Consider the following 20,707-nt stretch of genomic DNA (forward strand, 5'->3'; position numbering starts at 1 on the left):
AAAACTAACAAAATGAATTTCAATGGGGACAAATGTAAGGTTCTCCACTTAGGCAGGAAGAACTAGCTGCACAAATATAAGATGGTGGACATATGACAAGGATCTAGGGGTCTTTGAGACCACAAGCTTAACATGGGTCAACAGTGTGATGCAGCAGCAACAGTAAAAAGAAAGAAAGAAAGAAAGAAAGAAAGAAAGAAAGAAAGAAAGAAAGAAAGAAAGAAAGAAGCTAATGCTGTTCTAGGCTGCATCAACAGAAGTACAGCGTCCAGATCAAGGGAAGTAATAGTACTGCTCTATTCTGCCTTGGTCAGACCACAACAGGAATAATGTGTCCAATTCTGGGCACCACAATTTAAGAAGGATGTTGACAAGCTGGAATGTGTGCAGAGGAGGGTGACCAAGATGATCAAGGGTCTGGAAACTAGGCCTTATGAGGAATGGTTGAAGGAGCTGGGTATGTTTAGCCTAGGAAAGAGGAGCCTGAGATGAGATATAATAACCATCTTCAAATATCTTAAGGGCTGTCACATGGAAGAGGGAGCATGCTTGTTTTCTCCTGCTTGGAAATAGGTTCCCACAAGGTGCAGGATAGGATGAAGTACAAGAGGAAGGCAAGGAGGGGGAGGGGAGAGAAAGACCCTAGAAGGGGTTCTCATCAAGGACCAGTTTTTCAAAACAACCCCAGTGGTGTCTTTGTGGTTAGCCTCCATCTGAAAAGAAATATATCATTGAGCCATTGTAGTTCCCAGACGAAAAGGGCATGCAAAATTGACGAGAGGCAAGCATTTATAATCCAAGGCTATCCGCCTATGAGGGTTAACATTAGCCGGTTGGACATTTCTTTCAGACAGGCCCTTCATAGATAGAAATACACACACACACACACACACCTCATGACCTTCAGGGATTCTAAACTCTCATCCTGTTGGGCTTATTTTAAATCAAAGGCCAGCATGCCAGCAGCTGTGCAAGTGAGGAACGCCTAAGAAAATAAATACTAGTTAGAGTGCTATTTAATGCCGTTAACTGCAGTGGGAGGAGGCTGGAGGGCAGTAGCTTTTCACAAGTTTTATTTGAAAGACTAACTCTGTGCGGTTGTCACGACAGTTGTCTTTGTGGCCGGGGCTGTATTGCTAACAGATGGAAATTGGGGAGCTTTCTCTTACTGATGCAGGAGAAGGACATGGGCTAAGTGAATCCTTGCATTCACCTTCATGCAAACCTTTGCCCTGCCCCTGTTAATAAACAGAATATTGAGTAAATATGATTGGTGACATGTTGGGAGGAACAGTAAACACGTGTTTCTTTGTGTTATTATATAAGGGAATATTTACAATCTATTTATTATGGTATTTCTTAGGCTTGTTTAATGTATTATTGTATATTGTGTATTGTTCCTATTTACATCTGTTAGGATTTTCTTAACAACAACAACAACAAATTTATTATTTATACCCTGCCCTGCCCTCTGGGTGGCACCCAGCAGAATATTAAAAACAGAATAAAACATCAAACATTAAAAACTTCCCTAAACAGGGCTGCCTTCAGATGTCTTCTAAAAGTCAGATACAGTGGTACCTTGGGTTAAGAACTTAATTCGCTCTGGAGGTCTGTTCTTAACCTGAAACTGTTCTTAACCTGAGGTACCACTTTAGCTAATGGGGCCTCCCACTGCCACCGTGCGGCGGCGGCACGATTTCTGTTCTCATCCTGAAGCAAAGTTCTTAACCCGAGGTACTATTTCTGGGTTAGCGGAGTCTGTAACCTGAAGCGTCTGTAACCTGAGGTACCACTGTAGTTGTTTATTTCCTTGACATCTGATGGGAGGGCGTTCCACAAGGCGGGCACCACTACCGAGAAGGCCCTCTGCCTGGTTCCCTGTAACCTTACTTCTTGCAGTGAGGGAACTGCCAGAAGGCCCTCAGAGCTGGACCTCAGTGTCCAGACTGAACAATGGGGGTGGAGACGCTTCTTCAGGTATACTGGGCCAAGGCCCAGAACTACTACTACTACCACTACTACTACTATTAAAACAGAATACTTGAAGGTCATTCTTGTGAGGGCTGTTCTAACAGAAACATATAGCAACATCTCTGTTCCCCCCCCCTCAAAACCGAACAAGAATATTGCCACAAGCAGAAAAGGCCCACTCAGCTGCAAAGCAAACACACCTCTGATGATCAACCAGGCCCAATGCAGCTTTGGAGGCTCTGTTTGACGTACAGAAAAAAGGGCTTCCCCATTTCCTTGGATGTCAGCGTCCGCTCCATTGATAAAGTGTGGATGTGCTTACGGAATGCAAACATCAGCTAGACCCTGAATGTCCTGGCAAAACCAGCTAGATCAGTCCCTGCAGGCAGCACCTTTTCAGCAATACTTCACTGCTGCTATTTGGCCCAATGCCTGGTTTTCTTGTGGCCTTGGCTGAGTTGACCAGTCAGAGCAAGAAGAAAAATCCCTTGGTGTGACAATACTTGCTAACCAAGTCTATATATAGTACATTGAATTCTCCATTCTCCTCCTCTCCCCCTCGCTCTCCTTCATTCTGTATACTTCCCATTGCACATCTTTGCTAAGAGAGCAGGAAAAGAAGCGAGGCACTTTATGGCTTGGAGCTGTTGCAGCGTCAGCTGCATATCAGTTGCCCTTGGAGTCCCGTAGAAGTCATTGTTCTGCTAGATCCTGCCGTATGACAGCTACACCTATTGCTTCTCATGCCTGCTAACAGAATGTGTTGCTAAATTTAGCACAAGATTTAGACCAGCTAGTCCTATCCGTACTGATTAGCCTGACTGTCTCTCCTTAGCTGGCTCTGATAATCAACTAAAACCACTCACATATGCAGTAGGAGGTCAGCTAAAAGGCTGTTTTCGGCCTTTTTCAATTAATATGCTTTGGAATAATAATTGACTTCTTGCAATCCAGTTCAGAAATCTGCTATTCTTCATAACGTGCAATTTACTTTCTTCAAAAGAAGCGCATAGGGCAGCAATCCATTTACTTAATTGGTTTGCCTATTATGGCAGGATGCTTTCACTGTAGGGTGGTTCATGGCAGGGTGGTTAATCAAAAGAAAAAGGTTAAATGCCCAGGAGAGCAAAGCATTGTGTTCTTTTCAATCACAGGGTAACAATTAGGACCAAATGCTGATGCTTCCTTGCACTTCCCTTCCTGTTTTATTGGAAAGATGCTCACCTCTGTAGATGAGCAGGGCATTGGTCCGAAACAGCAGTGTGGCTTCTTTTGTTTAGCTTATGGGTTGACAATTTTGTTATTAACATGGGATGTCTCCAACTAAGCTCTACTGAGAGTAGTCCCATTGAAATGAATGGGCCTAAGTCATTCCATAGCCATTAATTTCAGTCGTTCTACTCTGGATACAACCCATCATCTGGGAGTCCCATTCTCTAAAGCGAATGGAAATTTTAACAGAGTTGGAAAGAATGGTGGGGGGTTTCAGAGACCTTGAGGGACAGGTGATCTTTTGGAATTTTTAGGAGGGGATCTTAAAAATGATGCATTTCCTCCCCTTCCTTCCTTTTTATAAAACTGAAAAAAGAAGAGAAATTTATTGCTGCTTCAAGTGCTGCCTTGGGTGTTCGTCAACATTTCTGGGTCAAAAAATGCCACTCTGGAAGTTATGACATCGTGAGACAGCATAATTCTCAAGGTTATTCTGTCCCAGGAATGTTGCCAAGCTGCCAAGCCACTAGATTTTTTTTTTTTTAATGAAAGGAAGATAATCTTAACCAAGCTGTTTTGCAAGCTAAGACCACTCTTTGAAAATTCTTAAAATTTGCCCACCCTTGAAAGATGAATCAAATATTCAGGGAAATTCTCTGTCCCTGCCCCTCTGCAAATTGCAGAAAATCATCAGATAAAATACTTTGAGCCAGTGCTATCCAATTCCTGAACTGTAAGCTGGCTGGGACAAGAAGGAGGTTGCATTTGCCAGGGCATAATGCATCAAGACACTTACAGCTGACATGTAACTAGGAATGGGTGAATCTGTCAATTTCAACTTCTTTCAGTCCATTTCTGCAATCTTTACTTCACTTTGCCACATTTCTGCATCAGTTTGCAATTAAAAAAAAAACTCATGAAAATTCATCAGCATTTTAGTGCCCATTTCTTCTAATAGACATATTCTTGCAAACAATTTTTCTGTAATAAAATTTACTTCAATAATATAGATATTTCAGGCACACGTCCCCTTTAGATATGCATTTCTGGTGGTGATCTGCATTTGAAAGACAGCTGTATTTGTGTTCATGCATTATTTCATGTAGCGCAGATTTGATAGGTCTGCATTAAAATATGAACTTAACCAAATTTTTCCACCTCCCATCCATCTACATACCTTCCTACCTGGTTACACCTATTTTGTCCACATTCTGATGTGATTATGAATAGAATCGAGGACGAGGGCAGCCGCAGTTCTCAATGCAAATAGGAGCAAGTCTGATTTCCAGTGGCTGGCATCACAAATGGCCTCTACCTAATGGTTGGCCCCATTGTACCTCGGTGTTTTGTAGACACATATGTGATGTCCACAGGGGAGGTGCAATTGAAAAGTTATTAGGGATGAGTGAACACACAAATTTTGGGTTCTCTCTCATTTTCCCAATCTTAAGTTCAGTTCTCCACATTTCCACATCAGTTTGCGATATTGCCTCATGGAAATTCCTCAGCATGTTAGTGTTAATTTCTCCTCATACACATATTTTGGTATGCAGTCTTTCCTAATATATGCATTTTTGCAAAGCAATTTTCCAATAGTGCATTTTTTATGTTATTCACTGATCTTTGCATCCATAGGCACACTTTGCCCCAGTATATGCATTTTTTTTATTTTATTTTTGCTACACATTACTTGGCTGGGGAACTGAATTGTACAATTCAGCGAAGTGTGAATTTTCAAAGGATGGCTGTGTTTTGGTTTGCACATTGTTTCAAAAAGTGTGAATGAAGCAAGTTTGCCTTTAAATGTGAACTGAATCAAGTAGCCCCCCCCCATCCCTATGGTAGATACATTAGATCTCTGCAGTGGGCTAGGGAATGGAGGGCCATGGAGACAGCAGAGAAGGGAAGACAACAGAGGTTTATAAAATCATCAGTGATGTGAGGAAAATGAGCAAGCAGGGATTATTCACTTTCTCTTTAATTACAAAAATCTGGGGCCATCCATGCAGATGGCAAGTTTAATAAAAACAAGAGGAAAACAGCATTGGGATGGGTGTAGCAATTGTATCTAAGACTGAATGGCAGGGATGAGAGTTGAACAAATTAGGGATAAAGAAAGAGTAGTAATTAAGATGAGAGAATTCTAGGCAATGGATTAATGCATTCATTAAACTAATAGGAATTAAGCATTACAATCTCCCCAGCTTTGGAACTTCAGCCTTGCCATTTTAAATGTCATGTCATTCTTGGTTACTTCACAGAAGCATAGGATATATATATATATATATATAATTTGTATACTGCCCTTCACCCAAAGGTTACAGGGGGGTTCACAACATAAAAATGAGAAGACAAAATACATAATAAAACAGAAACAAGAACAAAGCAATTACCCTACTCCCACAAACATATTTAAAAGGCAATAAAATGTTAATCAGCCAAAGGCCTACTTATCCTCCAGCATTTCTCAGGTGAAAATAGGGACGTTCTATTTATTAACAACAACAACAACAACAACAACAACAACAACAACAACAATTTTATTATTTATACCCTGTCCTTCTGACTGGGTTGCCCCAGTCACTCTACAGGTAGGTGGCTTCCAATATATATATATATATATATATATATATATATATATATATATATATATACACACACACCATAAGAAAACAGGGCTGTCTTCAAATGTCTTTGAAAGGTTCCATAGTTTGGCTTGGGGGGGGGGGGGTGTCGCATAACTCGATACCCTCAGATGAAAATGGGGACACCCTACCATACCCTTCAACATTTCTCGGATGAAAATAGGGACATCCTAATGCAAAGTTGGACATTCTGGTATCAAACAAGAAACCGGGATGGCTTGTGTAAATCTGGGACTGTCCATGGAAAATAGGGTCTGGACCTGGTTATACAGAAACATTTCCCCCCTGGCACCTAAATATATGTCATGAAGGCTCCAGGCAAGCCTCCCTGGGGGGGGGCATTATTCCACAAGGGAGGAGCTACCACAGAAAAAGGCTCGTTCCGTGATGCTACTTACCGGTTAATGCTGTGTTTTTGACTGTGTAAAATGAAGAATATTCTTATGTATTACTCTTTTTACAATGGTTTAAAAAATTATTTAAAATATCAATAGTAAAAAAAGAGCTGGTCTACTCGGCTACTCTTGACAGAATTACATATTTGCCAGTTGAGGTCTGAACATCATTCAGTTGATCACTTCAGTTTATCTGCTACTAGCTGAAAGCACCCGGTGTTGCTCAGGAATTCTAAAGAAACCGAAACAATGAAGGGGTAATGTAATTGGTTAGTTTCCATAGCTGCCCACACCCCTTTCCCCAACCTGACCTGGGCAGACCTGGGGAACACACAAACCAATCATTGCTATGTTATACTGACTGTATGTGGTCAGTAGCTCAGCTAGACTGAAGGAGGCAGAGTGGACACCTGAATGGCGAGACCCATGGGTTTGGAAGGAGCCACTGAGGTTACCTGGGTGCTTCTGGAAGACAACAGGGCAGGCTTGGGCAAGTCTACCTTCAGACTGGAAGGAGACCCATCCCTTGTAAGTGGGGTTCCAGTAGGCTTCTCTGATTGGAGCTAGGTTGCTGTTATGTATTGAAGTTCTCACCCTAGGCCACTAGGGGTGTTGTGTATATAGTTTCACTCTGCCTACCGTGGCTGCGGTTCTCACTCAGGTCCGCACATGCAAATGAAGGATTGAGGGTGCCGCTCATGGATTGGGTAGCTAGAGAGAGAGTTGCTACTGTTGCATGTTACTGAATACTATATAAGCAGGCTGGCTCAGCCCTTCAGTTCAGTTCTGTTCCAACCTGAGAATAAAGAGAGCTGCTTAGAGAATCACTGTGTCATCTGCTATGTCCACCCACTACTTAATAGTTGCCCTCCATCAAACCAGTACTAAGCAACCTTCCTTTTAAAACTCCCACAATGCTCTGGAGTTACTAAGCTCTCCAGTGCATTGCATTGTGCAAATGTTAAAATGTGTGGCCACGTGTCCTGAGGGCAGTGTCTGTGAGCTGTGCTGAGGAGTGCTGGCCTCAGCAGCTGCCTGAAGATGTCTGATGCCTACGCTGGCCTTGCATGTTGCAAGGTTTTCTGTTTCGAATTTCACAATTAGTTCTGAACTAAAGATTTACTCATGGGCACATCAACGTACCAGCACCTTCTTCTCTTTTCATTATACATGTTGTTAAGCTTAGCTTTTTAATGTCACTATTAAGGTGTTTTGTTTTGTTTTTTTGTATTGGAGTAAGGGGTTTAGGTAACTTTTTTTCTTGAAGTTTTGTGGGAGAGCATCTCAAATTTACAGAAATACCAGCTGGATTCCTGGAAAAATCAGGGAAACATGTAGATATAGAATTGCAAAGCAAAAAAAATTCATTGCTTCCTTCCATTTTAATGATGATGATGATGAGAGAGAGAGAGAGAGAGAGGACAACAAAGGAAATCTTAACTCCAAAGGAGCACCGTGGTAATGAGGTTATAAAATGGTTCTAAAATGTTCCACGTAGCCTTTCCATGAGTTTCTTTCAGCTGCCAGGCAGAAGTGGAATGGAAAGAGGTGGGTTGTGTGGTAGTAGAAAAGCCCTCAGGCATCTTTTAAAAAGTATTAGACTGGGAATCATTAAATTAAACAATTCCCTCAATACTTATTCCTAAGTGCAATGAATAAATAATATTCCTTGCTTTTATTTTCACTGATCAGCAATTTGCTGGCATTAGTCATTGTTCCTAGGAGCAACAAACCTAGAGAACTTTTGTGGTGTCATGCAACTTCTAGACAGTTTGAAAAAGTTCCAGACTTTGTGGAAAATATTTCAAGATGCAATCTAACCAACCTAAATACTTCAAATCCCTTTGCTTTCTGATGGGATGTGAGAACTGGTATAGACATTACTTTTGCCACAGATAATTTCCCACCGAAGCTCAGCCGTATCATCTAGTACAAGGATTTCCCGATCCAAACTGTATGAGGGTGCACTCCAGGACCTATGAGAAGTTTGAAGTGTGGCATCTACTATTCTGTGTCCATCTGAGTAGTGACAACATTGACACACACTGTTTCCAGTGACCCCAATATGAGCTGTGACCCCAATAAGGGTGGTAGCTCAGTGGTAGAACATCTGCTTTGCATGCTAAAGGTGCTAGATTCAACCCCTGACATCGCCAGGTAGGGCTTGGTGAGGCCCCTGTCTGAAATCTTGGAGAGCTGTTGCCATTCAGGGTAGACAATACTGAGCTAGATGGACCAATGGTCTATAGCTTCCACATTCCAATAATAACAATGGATGGATAGCTCCTATTTGCACAAATGGCTTCTGTTTAATATTCCCTTCCCACTGCAGCCCATCCATGCCCTACATCGACATCAACCCAAACTTGGCCTGAGGGCCCCTCAACTCTAAGAAGCAGCTTTGGGAGGGACACACACAGGAGAGCAATTCCACTTGTGCAAGCATGACTGTGCTCATGCAGCCTTATAGACCACAGATTCCCCACCTCTTCTCCATTTATACTACTGTCAAACATTCAGTTTACATCATGTATAAGAAGCATGGAGAATTTTGGTTTGGAGTGGATGATCATGGTGGAAGCAGGTGTGGGGAAACTTTGGCCCTCCAGATGTTGCTGAACTGCAACTCACATAATCCCTGACCATTGGCCATGCTTTCTGGGGCTGATGGGAGTCATAGTCCGGCAACATCTGGTTCCTTACCTAACTCTGAATTTGTATAGGTAAGTGTGTGATGACTGGTGATAAAAATGAAGCCATTTCAATTTCTGGTTCTCCAAGGCAAGTGCAGCCTGGTGCTTAACTATCTACACGTGAAATCACGAAGTTTATTTGAGCCCCTGATAGGCTGCCATATGTAGCCAACAAACTACATTGAGCTTGGTGGGTCAAAGTTGTGCGAGTCTCTGGAGAATTTCCCCCACATTGTAGGTGACCAGCGAAAAAAGCCTTCATGACTTAGTTCTGAAGCTCCTTGTATTCTGTTACGTTGTAGTTTTCATCCTTTGCCCTGCCAGCGTCTACCTGCTGTCATCAGTCCGTGTAAGGTTACAAACAATAGCAAATGGTCGCCCCCGTATACAAATGCACTTTCCACCACAGTATCTTTAGTTTCAGCAGCCTCTATATTGACTCAATGGGAGTTTTGCTTTTCCGAGTGTGTTCAGTGTCACCAGCTTCAGAGCTACAGTATCGGAGTTCAGCAAAACATCTGCTCAAGAGATTAGAATTACATCGATGCTGGTGGCATTGCAGGAGAAATGGGCTGAAAGTCACTTTGAAGATTAAAAAGTCCTATTCAAATGTTAGTCAGGCACAAAAGTGATTTAGCCAGCCACAGAAATTCCATCCTCAGTGTCTCCTTCCCTATGAAATGTCCAGCACAGACACTCCAAATGTTAGGAAATCCTGGTCTGGCCTCATACCAGCCAAGTTATATATGCATACCTATAGCAGATTCTGCCTATTCAGGCAGAAACAAAGGATTATTAGTGGATTGTTTAGGGTCCCTTTCTATTCATTGGCTTCCATGGTGCCAAAATTAGTTGTGAATGAGGGCTAAATTAGATGTTACATGGAGATGCACTGAGGTAACTTAAAAATTAACAACAGTCTTAGGAGGCCCCTTTCAGGAGTGGAGGAATAACGAAAGTCTCCACATCTCCAAAATGTCATAACTAATTTTAACTGGACCAGGGACACTATCTAGGGCCAGTGCCTTCTGGGGAAGAGGAAGATTGTGAGGAATACAGGCAAATACCATAACAGGACCTGCCCGAGCCAGACTGGTCCTCCTCCCACTAGGCCAACTTTGCATTTTATATTATTTATATTAGTATTTTAAAACTGTAAACTGCCTTGGGTGCCTTGGCAGAAGGGTGGTATACAGTATACCTGCAATCAATTAAAAATAAATAAAACATACATAGACACTTTATCTTGACCATATAATACATTAAAAACAACAACAATCTTTATCCTATATCATTTCTATGGTGGACTCTTTCAGTTCTCTTTCCCTGCCCCCAATCTGTCTTAAACCCCATCTCACTAATTTTTTTTTTGTATTGTTCTGCTGGTTTTTACCTGTCTTCTAAATAAGATTTTCTTGAAGAAGAGTGTTTTTTCTTCATTTACTCTTCTCTCTTTCTAAGGGGGAAATGCACAGGGGGTGGGGAACAAAGAGAAAGGGAATCCCAGCATTCCCAGTGGGACCTGCTATATTGTATTGGAAGCACATGGCGCTGGGAGGAAGCCCAAGGTTAGCAGAACAAAAACTAAGCAGAAAAAGTTTTAAAAAACAAGACAGCCCAGTGGGGACTATGTGTGATAGCAATGAGATGTTGAATGTCAGTTGCAAAATAAAAATGGGTGGGAAATTGGGTTGGGGAGAAATTCGATTTAGTTCTCAATTACAGCTGGTTTTATAATATTCACACTCATGCTCACAAAAGCTCATACCAAGAACAAACTTAGTTGGTCTCTAAGGAATTATTTATTTTATTTTGTTTTGACTATGGCAGACCAACACGGCTACCTACCTGTAACTGGAAATATGAGAACTGAAACACAACCATCCTTTTAAATCTGCAATGATACACATTTTGCGATGCAGCTCTCCATCCAAACAGTGTTTATTAAAAGGCACATATTAGGGGGAAATGTGCATAAAAACGAACGTATTGGCGAAAATAACAGAGGGAAAAATGCATTGTATCTGGAGAAACTGCAGGCCTGAAAATTGCACTAAAAGGCTGAAGAAGTTTCATTAGTTTTTGTTGTTTTCAGTGCAGATTGCTGCAGAATTGTGGAGAACTGAATTTACCGTTGGGAAAATTGAGAAGCCAAGAGAACCAACACTGACAGATCCTTGCATCCCCAGCAGGGAAGGAACGGAACGGGGTATTCTGAAAAGGGTATGGTTGTCCCGAGTCCTGCTGGCTGGTGGTAAGGAGACGATGCAACTTTTTGTGTGTGTGGGTCCCACTTGTAAGAACAATTCACAGATCAGCATTTTGCAATGCGTAGGCATTGTCCACAGGCGTAAAAGGTTTGAAGTCTAAGGGTAGAAATGATTCGAGAGTGAATATTGCCAGCATTTGCATATCAGAGCGCTGGAACATGACTCATATACAGCCAGTGACTAATTTTATTTCTCCCCTTACAGTATTAGAGGGTTCTTACTTAAAAGCTTTTCAGAACTATATGAACAATGTCAAGTAAAGTGATTTTTCTCTTTGAACTCCTCTCTTTTCTCTCTCTCTCTCTCTGTGTGTATCTAGAATGATGTGTTGACTAATAATAACAACAGGGCTGATCGATTGACTCAGAAGGATAGGTAAGAGGCCTGGTCTGGTGTAGGGATGACTGTGGGAGTATTTTGACATAAGGCTGTTAAGGAAAGGGAGAAGATGAGTCTCTGCCATTTGCCTGCCTGCCCACCCACCCACCCGCCGCCTACCCCTGTAACTGATCTCTGTGTCGGAGGTCACAAGCCAGCTGTCTTGCTTGCAGTTTTTGCTTAGCATTCAAATGAATTATATTCCCTTTTAGTCACTATATCTTGGGTGGCTGGGGCTGGTTAAATGCTTTTGTTTCTTAAATTAACCCCTCACAAAGACATTGAATTAAAAACACAGTGTCAGTGTGTAAGATTTCATGCCCACGTGGCTCTCCAGAGCAGGTTATCATTGCGGCAGGAGTCGTGGATGTCATATTTTGGGTAACTTCCGAATTACCGTCGGCACAGGAGAACCTTTTGATCTTGACCATGTTCTGCTAATTATTTAATCTTGAACAATGTAATAACATGTTCCAGCCCACACCTTAAGTAAGGGCACAGTGCTTACGCAAGGCTTCGTTTGTACACGCGAGCCTGCAGCGTACGTTGTGCAGAAAGGCATTATATAAAAATCTTTTTTTGGGGGGTGCAACTTTATTTTTTGCACAATTCATTATCCTATGTAAATACATTTCTCTGTGTAGCAATCGTGTCCATTTCTGTGGCCCACATATTTCAATTTTTTAATGGCTGCAATTTCGTTTCTTCTTATCCTTGAACGAAATGCTGAGAGCAAGTCTATTTTTTCCTCTTTTACCCTCTCACTTCTTGAAACAGGAAACGGGGGCGGGGACCCCAAAGCAAAGGTTTGTGGCATTGCCGTGCACACACACACACAGAGTCGCGCACACACACTCTTTTGAAAAAGAGTGAAGCTTGTGATTTCTCCTGTTCAGTTCTTTTTATTAATTCTCAGGTTTGTTCTGCCCTGCCTCCCACGCCTTCCGAATCCCAGTTTAACTAGGACATTTTGAAAATTAATTCTGGGCCAAGAGCATGTGCGACGTGCCACAACTTCCAGCTTCTTTAGTACATTTGCATCTTTGTCTTCTCCCACTTTACTAAAGTGAGTTGTTTAAAAATAATAATAATAATAATATTCCGCCCATCTGGCTGGGTTTCTCCAGCCACTCTGGGCGGCTTACAACATATCAAAAAACACAACACAACTTCAAACATAAAAAGATATCCTATACAAGCAACAAACAAGCCAATAAATCGATAGAAACCAACAACAACAACAACCACTTTACAGTTATACCCAAACTGAAATAACTGCTAACCCCAACTAAGCATTTAACCACCACCAACCCAACAAAAACAAAACAGAGGAACCAAAATTAGAACCATTTAAAACACCTTAAAACATTTTAGCCAGTTGCCCCAACCCAAGAGTTGTTCCAGGAATGTCCCAGTGGCCTCCCAGGAGCCTTGCAGCAGAGAAGAGCAGTCCTCCTTCCAGTACCCTCGGCAGCAGCAGTGTCACGGCAATGTTTATGGAATTTATATTGCACCTACACTCCTTAAGAAGCCCAGGGTGGTAAACAACAAGTGAAAATTTTTTTTACAGACAATTCCAATACAGATGTAGGCTGGGATAGATCTCTACTTAAAAAGCTATTTGAGAAAGAAGAAGGGATCCAGAAGGCATTGAAAAGAAAACAGAGGTGTCACCTGTCTAAAATTTAATGGGGGGGGGAGTCCAAAGTGTAGGTGACACAACACTAAAGGGTTGCTTCCTACATTGGGCAGAATGGACCTCCTGATAAAATGGTATCTGCAGGAGGCCATCATTATCACCTGCAGACCAAAGTGGTGCATTAGGTATATAACAGGTGAGATGATATTTTATGTATCCTGATCCAAAGCTCTCTAGAGCTTTATGCACCAAAACCAGCAGCTTGAACTTAGTTAGACATTGCCAATCCACATGTTGGGCTGCCCAGACGATGTGCCTCGCTGATGGGGTCCAAAGGAAAGCAGAGCAATATGTTCCTCAACAACTTGGCTGCAGAAGTAGTCAGAAGGAGCCATCCAACTGTTCTAGGAGCTGCTCTCCAGATTTGCGTAGGGTTTACTCCTTGGCCTATTCTCCTCCTGAAAGGCAGCAGAGGTTTAGGATCAGAGTTTTTGTTCTCCTAGATGGGCTACCTTCTCAGGTTGAGGAGTCCCAGCTACCCCTCACTTCCCTCTACAGCATGTGCAGAAACTGCCTTCCTGGCTGTTGGGCCCACTGTTGGTCTCATCCTCCCAATCTGCCAGAGCATGTATGCATTGATGAAGCACCCAATGAAGAAGTTTTGGTGTGATTATGCACATGGTTGTGCCAATATTCTTTTTGTATGGCGAATGAACAATGCAAACATGAGTCCTTGCACAACAGCATCCTGCCACACAAAAGAACCTAATTAACTCATATTTTAAAAGAACACTTTTATACCACTTTTTGGCCCTATGGGTAGAGTGAACAGCATGCAACAATTCTTCTCTGTTGCCTGTCAGAAGCCATTGCTACAGAATGGACTAAAATCCCAAATGCCTGTTTGCTTCCAAAGTTCTGAGAGCCCCCAAGATTTATAGATCACTCCCTGGATGCTGTATGGGACCGCCTAGTATCACAGCTTCTTTTAAACCCGACTGATCCTCCCTTACTAACTTTAGCTCTTTATCTCAAAATCCAGCATGGTGCGGACGGTACCTTGGGAATGTCTGCCGTCACACCGCCAGTGTGCCTTCTCAAGCCCATTTCAGAGAGGCCACCCCCAAGGGTGAGAGAGCCTCTCTGTGTTTGTCCTTTGTGTGGAGACAGTGAACAAGGGCACTAATTAGTGCATGGCCTGAGTATTCTAAACAAATAGAGGAAGGGACAGCAGAATAAAGAAAGATATGTGTTCACTACTGGAATTGTGTTTTGACATTTATTTTGGACTTCATCAAGGCAACAGTCTTCTGCATTAATTGAAGAAGAAAAATAAACAGTCTCATTACCATCAGATCTGATGATGGGGGGAAATGGGCTGGAAAAAAATCCTGGATCTTGGCTGAGTCCCGTTCTACATTTAACAAAAGGGTAGAAGCACATTCTTCACGGCTGTGCCGTTTGGCTATTATGTTTAACAATCTAATTAGAAGGGCTGCGTAATGTTTCCCCATAATAAAAGCGAAGACAGCACACACAAGCAAAACCAATTAGATAGCTGTAGTTCCACAGAGCTGGACTGCCCTCCAGCTAGTTTCTAACAAACCATCCAAAGGCAGCTCCTACTCACAGCCTGAACAGGAACATGGCAGTGGTTTTAAGGGACAAGGCATTGCTTACAGACCCTCCAAGTGTCCCTGTTTTCCAGGGACAGCCCCAGATTTATTTTTGATCCCAGAATGTCCCACTGTTCTTAGGACATCCCTATTTTCATCAGAGAACTATTAGAGATTACAGAGTTATGCAACCTTTGAGCCAAGGAGATAAGTAACCAAACAGCCTTTAGAAGACACCTGAAGGCAGCCCTGTATAGGGAAGTTTTAAAAGTATTTAATGTTTTATTATGTTTTTATATATGTTGGAAGCATCCCAGAGTGACTAGGGCAATCCAGTCAAATGGGTGTGGTATAAATAATAAACTTGTTGTTGTTGTTGTTGTTGTTGTTGTTGAATAGGACACAGCCCTATTTTCATCAGAGAAACATTGGAGGGTATGTGCTTATTAGTGGTCGAGTGCCAAACCAGTGACCGGCTTCAGAGTTTACTGGTTTCTCCCACAGTCATAACCCCACAGCCGAGACGTTCTAAGCAGGAAGAAAATGTTACTCAAGTAGAGGAATTTCCTAATATTCTCCTACATGCTGTGTTGTCAGATTCAGGCCAACATGTATCTTTTTCAGACTGTTCGGAGTTGGCAAGCCTAATTCAAGAAAGCAAACATTTAGGCCTCCTCAAATTGTTTTATCCACGGGGGCCACTGTGGATGCTGCGATGATTCTCTGCCTGCCCATTTTAGTGAGCTCAGCATCCTCAGAAAGCAGCAGGATGTCTTAGCAGGTTGACTGAGCTCTCCCAGCTCAACCAACTGAAGAATCCCAGGGTTACTATTAGCTCAGTAGCAGAGCATCTACTTTGCTTGCATAAGGTTCTCGGTTGAATCCCGGGTATCTTAATCCACAGAGGCCATGTGAAAGAAGCATGGCAGTGATTTACACCTCAGGGAGGTAGGCTAGCTCTCCGATTTGAAAACCATAGGTCTAGTCTAATGTTGCTAACAACTAACCCATATCTCTATAATCTCCTAAACTTTACTCTTGAAAAGAGTATTTTTTGAAATACCACTGCCTTAAAAAATCTGTTCACTGAAGCCATGGTGAATGGTATTTAGAAAACATCTGAAGCAGGGAAAGGTATCCCATGGTAAAAGCAAAAAATGTCCATTTTCAGGTCACCACCTTATTACTGGGAAACAGTGGCCTGCAAGCGCTCCAATTGGAGAACAGCCTTTACCAAAGGTGTCATGGGCTTTGAAGACACTTGAACTCCAGATGAAAGGGAGAAATGTGCTAAGAGGAAGGCACGCTTGGCAAACCCTCCCATGATCAACTCCCACCCAGAAATCTATGTCCCCACTGGGGAAGGACATATGCATCCAGAACTGGCCTCCACAGTCACTTACAGACTCACTCACTGTTAAAACATTGTTTATGGAAGACAATCTTACTTGGCTACGAGTGATCGCCAAAGAAGAAAGAAGAAGAAGAACCTGAAAATGTAGGGTGAGGTACCATGAGTAGAATTTCCCCAGATAATCTAAGTGATCTTATAAATCTATGCAGGTGATATTTCAGGTAGGAACATATGAACAGGTGGGAACATATGAACATACTTTCTACTGAGTCGGACCATTGGTCCATGTAGTTCAGTGTTGTCTACAATGACTGGCAGTGGCTCTCCAGGGCTTCCCACATGGAGATGCCATGGATTGAATGTGCCAAGCAGATGCTCTACCACTGAGCTATGCCCCTTAATTGATGGGCAAATTGCCAAAGATCTATGAAATGCCCCCCTTGAGATGCATTCCAATGCCCATCCCCTCCCAAGTTCAATAGCATGCAAACAGGTGACCATAAATCAAAAACGTTGCTTTTATGAACATTAGGTTCCACGCACAAGGGACTCCTTTTAATTTGAAACAGGACCAGAGCTATACATTAAGCGACATAATTGCCATACTCCTCTCAGCCTCTTTTCCCTCTGCCGCCTTCGATCATGTATGAATTAAATTAAGGCAAACTGTACTGAGCAGATTGCTCCACTGCAAGCTTAGTCATCTGCTTAGCATTTTGTGTGTCCCACAAGGCAATTGTGGTTATTCACAGGTCTATTAATTAAAACGAAAACTTGTAAGGAAACGACTCAGTGGGTAGATGAACCACTCAACCACTTCAAAATAAGGAAAACATAAAAACAAATGCAAAGAAAGGGGGGGCTCTTGCATTCCACGGACTGAATAATCTGATAGCGCCGATTGTTTGAAGTAAACTTTTACAAGCCTTGTGGACAGCGAGCACTTGTCATTGTGGCATTTATGCGCATTTTGGATGCCTGAGAGTTAATGCAAGCAATGCAATGCTTGCTAGAATCTTGGAGATGGCGTTAATGCCAACAGCAGAAACAGAAACCCTCTGGGTCTGGAAGGGTTTTTTTATGCTGTGATTTGCAGGCTGTCTTTCCATACAGATTCGAGGTGGCTTATAAAAATAAAACAGTAACATCATAATAGGTGCTGTTGGCTTATTAGCCACTGAAACAATTTTAAGGGCTTGCTACTTACATATAAAGCCATTAACAACTCTAGAATGGGTTACCTGAGATGGAATATGGAAATGTTTGCTTTCGCTGCCCAGTAAGAACATTAAGACCAGCGGCTTTTAATATCATTAGCTTTGGTGTTCTTCTGGAGCAGCTTTCTGAGCTGGGGGTGGATGGCACAACTTTGTGATGTTTACAGTCCTACTTGGGTGGTTGTTTTCAGAGGGCTGTGCTTGAGAGTGTTGTTCAGCCCCATGGTGATTTTTTGTGCGGGATTCCACAGGGTTCATTTCTAACCCCCATGACGTTTAACATCTCCAGGAAACTGCTGAGTGAGGTCATCTGAATCTTTGGAATACATTGCCAGCAATATGTTGATGACACGCAGCTCTGCTTCTCCTTTACGTCTGCAGGTGTGGCAATGGATGTGCCAGATCAGCCGTTTCAACTCTCTCAGTTGTTGTGCCATTTTATTGGGCTTGCTTTATTGTGCATTTTCATTGTGGGTGTTTATTTTGATGAAAGAGTTCTAATGTGTATTTCTGTTATATGTATGGCTTTATATTTGCAAATGGATTAGAAGCCACCGTGGCAAGTAAACGGCATACAAATAAATAAAGATGCAATTAAAAGCAAAAACAGCAACACCAAAATAGCTGCTTTGAAACGGGATTCTTTCTCCTATATGCAGCATTATTCTGGTGCCCAAGGCAGAAAAACTAAGTGGTGCCACACCCAAAGTATAATAACAGGTAAATATTTCACAATCTGCTGCCTTCTTTCAGTAGCTCAGAATCTCTCTCACCTTGCCTCACCCTACCTAACAGTGAGGTTGGCCTTCTTACACTAATATTATTTCAAGGTAGAAGGGGGAAAGAGCATAGCTGTGTAATTTACTTTTGTAAATGAGATATTGGTTATGAAAGGCAGTCAACCTAAATCTACACCAGATCCACCAGCAAACATTATTATACCTGATGATCAAGGCATAGGCTAAACCAATATTCTGTATGATGTTATATACCAATGAATGTGTTTCTTGGGGTTCCATGTCTATTTAACTGACTCCCAATGAATATTCTTAAATAAATCTTTAGAATAATAAGCAAAATGTGTCTGGAATTCCTAGGTGGATTAGGAGGAAGGCCAAATATACTATATGAAGGAGTTGGTAAAAAGAAGAAGTGGTGGGGGGGGGGAAGAGGTCATATTACTAAAACTAGAATGTATCCTGTATCTTTTGTACTGAATGAAAACTGTTGTTTGAAAGAAGAAGGTGAAGGAACTGGATGGGCAAGACTTGGAGATTATTGCAAAAATTCCTTCCCATTTGTCTGTAATTATCCCACACTTAGTAACTGAGGGAGCAATGGTTATGATTATGTCCTTATGTTGTAGTATTTTCAGATAGGGATATGGGAGACGTTTGTGTTTAAAGGTGAACTTGCCTCATGCATGCTTTCCAAAACAATATGGAAACTGAAACTCTGCCATGCTCATTGGTGGCATTTTTATTCAGCCTCCCTGTTATTTTTCCTCAACTCAGCTTTTCTACCAGTTTGTTTTCCATCCCTACCAATCCATCCCAGGCCCTTCTTCTATATATATATATATATATATATATATATATATATATATATAGAGAGAGAGAGAGAGAGAGAGAGAGAGAGAGAGAGAGTGAGAGAGTTTCTTGTCTGTGTCTTAAAGGTAAAGGTAAAGGGCAGCACACAGAAATGCCGTTTACCTTCCCGCCGGAGTGGTACCTATTTATCTACTTGCCCTTTGACGTGCTTTCGAACTGCTAGGTGGGCAGGAGCTGGGACTGAGCAACGGGAACTCACCCCATCACGGGGATTCGAACCGCTGACCTTTTGATTGGCAAGCCCTAGGCTCAGTGGTTTAGACCACAGCGCCACCCGCGTCCCCTAGTGTCTGCGTCTTAGTGGTTATCTGTCTTTAGTTAGAATAGTTACTTGGGCAGGTGTCATTTCTTTCCCCCCTCCAGCAGCCCCCATCCCAATTTGGCCATGGTGTTATGTGTTGCATTTTATTTAAACTGTATCCTCTCTCAATCAAACCTATTCACTTATTCTTTAGTTTATAATGAAAATAAAAACATAACTAACTTAAAAACTGGGGCCATTGTAAGTCAAATTAACACTGAGCATTTAGTACCTGAGGCAAACCACAAAATGGCGCCCTCCGCCCTGCCAGGGTCAAGAGGCCACTGAAGAGGTGGCCGATCCGGCCTCCAAGGAATGTGCCACAACTGTTGCTGCCACTATGGAAGTGGCAGCAGGCGATGCATTCTTTGGAAGCCAGAACTGCTCCCCCTGTGGATCCTGCTGCCTGAGGCGGTCACCTCACCTTGCCTCATGGATGGGGTGGCCCTGGAGTGTATATAGACACACACTGAATAGACCATTCATATATGGCTTTTTCCAGGCATAAGTGAGAGGATGACAAAATCCAGCATCTGAAAGTGAAATAGGAACATGGGATGTCATCCAGCTATGAGCAGACACACTCAAATTAACAGAGCTAAGTTAGTCATACTCATTATTTTCAATGGATATTCATTATTTTCAATAGACCTACTCAGGGTAGGGCTAACATCCAATCCGAATTGAGATAGATGGACCTAATTTCATTTAACAGAATGCCTGTTGATGCATTGCTCATGCAGCGAGGGCAAGTGTGGTGAAATGATCTGTGGGTTCTGTACCTTCAAAGTCACACTGTTCCTTCTGCCCCTGTCCAGGGTTCTAAACAAAGGTGTCCATGCATAGAAAAGTTTTAATGCTACTCAACACAGTGATGGCAATGGTGGGGGTAGGAGGAGCAATATGACTGTGACGCAGAGTTAAAGTTGTGGTCGCACAGCTCATTTTGCCACCCTTGCTCTCTTTGCATGAATACTTATGGTGGTAATCCGAATAACTGGGTGTAGGTTTCTTTTTCCAGACAGAGCCTACTTACTCTTGGAAGAGTTCCAGTCTATTTCCATTGACATAATATTAAAATTCATTTTGCTTTTAATGGGAACAGGACTGCATCCTATGGGGGTGATTAAGTCAAACACAATCTGGAAATATAGGAAGCTGCTTTGTACTAGGTCAGATTCTTTGTCTGTCTATCCCTGCATCATCTACTCCAGACTTACTCCAACCTTTCATCCTCCAAGTGCTGTGGACTACAAATTAGGGCTCTGCATTGGATCCAGCTTAATCCTGGGTCCAAAGCTGAATTGGTCTGATTTGGATAAGCCCAAGATTTGGCTGGATTGGATTAAGGAGGCCCAGGATCACCCTGGGTCAGATCGGCTCCACCCGGAGCAATTCTGGGC

Source organism: Lacerta agilis, chromosome 4, assembly GCF_009819535.1.
Source record: "Lacerta agilis isolate rLacAgi1 chromosome 4, rLacAgi1.pri, whole genome shotgun sequence".
In the NCBI taxonomy this organism is placed as follows: Eukaryota; Metazoa; Chordata; class Lepidosauria; order Squamata; family Lacertidae; genus Lacerta; species Lacerta agilis.